Raw genomic sequence first — 2,490 nt, 5'->3', positions numbered from 1 at the left:
CTAGACAACCACCAGACAGAATGCAGATTCTCAGAATGAAATTAGACAATTGTACTAAGAACTAAGATACAGACAAAAACCTAATATTAAATACCAAGGTGGTGTGTCATCTGGAGAAGAGAGCAAGGAGTCTGAGCAGATTGATAGTGTTCCTTATAAGTATGTTAAGATAAAATAAGTTAAAAATGGATGGAAGAGAGGGGAACAGAAGAGCGTAGTGTGACTGGAAATATGCAAATAAAAATAAAGGAATAGGGGGCTTCCTAGGTGGTGCAGTGGTTAAGAATCCACCTGCCAATGCAGAGGACATGGGTTTGATCCCTGCTCCAGGAAGATTCCACATGCTGCGGAGCAACTAAGCCTGTGTGCCAAAAACTAAATAAATAAATAAATAAAACTTAAAAAAAGAAAAAGAAAAAAGAAAAAAAAGAGAAAGGAATAGAAATGTATAAAAGATAGAGATGAAAGGAAGGTATGAGAGATATATTGTCCATACTACCAAAAACTTAGCTAGAAATAGAGGTATATAAAAAGGCAAAAAAATAAAAATAGAATAAAACATAGCATTAAAAAATGTTATAAAATTTGTAGATCCCTTAGGACTAAGATTGTAATTAATAAAGAAAAAAAAAAAAGAGAGAGAGAGAAAAAAAAAACAGAACTGATCCCAGAATGGACCAGTTCAATAGAATTGATGCTAATATTTCTGTTTCCTTGGAGTCTCAGCTGTAAGTGTCCTTTTTCTCACCTTGGTTTTTTTGTATTATTCTGTGACCAGCAGAGCTCCTTTATTGTTCATCTGTAAGCGTTGGTGTGTGGAGAGGGAGAGGGTACAATAGTGGCTCCTTCCCCTGGGAGTGAATGAGCAGTGGTGCACTGTTGTTTCAGTCAGGCTTGGAGGTGCCTGCTGCAGAGGGATGCCGGTGACTCCTGTGTAAACCAAAAGTCTCAGAGTTTGGCCTTTCTTGGGTTTTTGTTTTTTTTTCTCGGCAGCCTCCCTGCTGCCAGCGTTCCAAGGGGTTTTAAGGTAGCCCCACCCAAGGGCCTGAAGTGGCCCACAGGGGGTCCCTGCACTGCCTGCTGCAGGCACCAAAAGAGAGAGAGAGGCTATGTCTGTGGCTCCTCACCCCCATGCATGAGCCTGCAGCATCCAGCTGCCATCATGGCCAGGCAGCTTTCAGGGGCAGGCACTCCTTGCCACGGACCTCTTCCCTCCTGTCCTCTTGGTCCATCACCTTACTGGCAACAATTTTTCTCACGCTGAACCAGCTCTCTGGTTCCCACGCTCCCACTCCCAGACCCTCTGTTCAGCTATGAATTGATGTCTCAGTCCGGAATTCTGAGTTGTAATGCAGACCCTCTGTGTGTTTCTCACTCCCTCCCATCTGCCACAGCTCTGCAGTTTCACCCTCTTTGAGCCATCACAGATGCCTCCCTACTGGTTATGTTGGGATCCTTGCTGTCCTTTCTGGTGTCCGAGGTCATCTGCTGGTGTTCAGTTGGTTCTCTGTGGGAATTACTGCATCTTTTGGTGCATCTGTGGAGAGGGATGCATTCCACGTCCCTCTACTTTGCCGCCATCTTTTCTCTACCTCTATTCTGGATATTAACTCCTTATCAGATATGTGATTTACAAATATTTTCTCTCACTTCATAGGTTGCTTTTTTACTCTATTGTTTGTATCCTTTGGTGCACAAAATATCTCTAAAGTTTGATGTAGTCTCATTTGCACATTTTTGCTTTTGTTGCCTCTGATTTTAGTACCATATCCATGAAATCATTGTCAAGCCCAATGTCGTGAGTTTTTCCCTTATATTTTCTTCTGAGAGTTTATAGTTTTAGATTTTAGATTTATATCAATTGTGATGATTGTGTGTGTGAGTGATATTTTACCCTTTATCTGTTAATGCAATGTATTGCATTGATTATTTTTTGTATATTTAACCATGCTTGCATTACAGGAATGATCCCACCTGGTCATGATGTATAATCTTTTTAATGTATTGTAGAATTTAGTTTGATAGTATTTGGTTGAGGATTTTTGTGTCAATCTTTATCAAGGATATTGGTCTATAGTTTTCTTATATTGTCTTTATCTAGTTTTGATATCAGGGTAATGCTGGCTTCATAGAATGAGCTTGGAAGAGCATGGATTTGAGGAGTAGAGAGAAGAACACACTTAATACTTCACAGGCCTCTAAGTAACGGTGTGTTTTTTAGCAAAGATAAAGCTTGAAGAAGTAGGTCAGGAGAAGGGAAACAAAATTGCTTGACACTCTAGTGTCTGAGTAACCTGGAGTGGTTCCCAAAGACTGGTCTTTCGACCAGTTCAGATATTCAGATTCTTCCGGATCTAGGATGAAATGGTAAATGGCCCATAATAAAAATGAGTATAAGTTCATTTATATTTTTCAAAGAAAAATATGTCTTCAAAGAGCTAAAGCTTAAAATAAATCTTCTATTCTGAGATGAAAATCTTCCTAATTTTC

Source organism: Hippopotamus amphibius, chromosome 17 (genome assembly GCF_030028045.1).
Source record: "Hippopotamus amphibius kiboko isolate mHipAmp2 chromosome 17, mHipAmp2.hap2, whole genome shotgun sequence".
NCBI classification, from domain to species: domain Eukaryota; kingdom Metazoa; phylum Chordata; class Mammalia; order Artiodactyla; family Hippopotamidae; genus Hippopotamus; species Hippopotamus amphibius.
The sequence above is the reverse complement of the archived record's forward strand: the minus strand, read 5'-3'. Positions refer to the sequence as shown.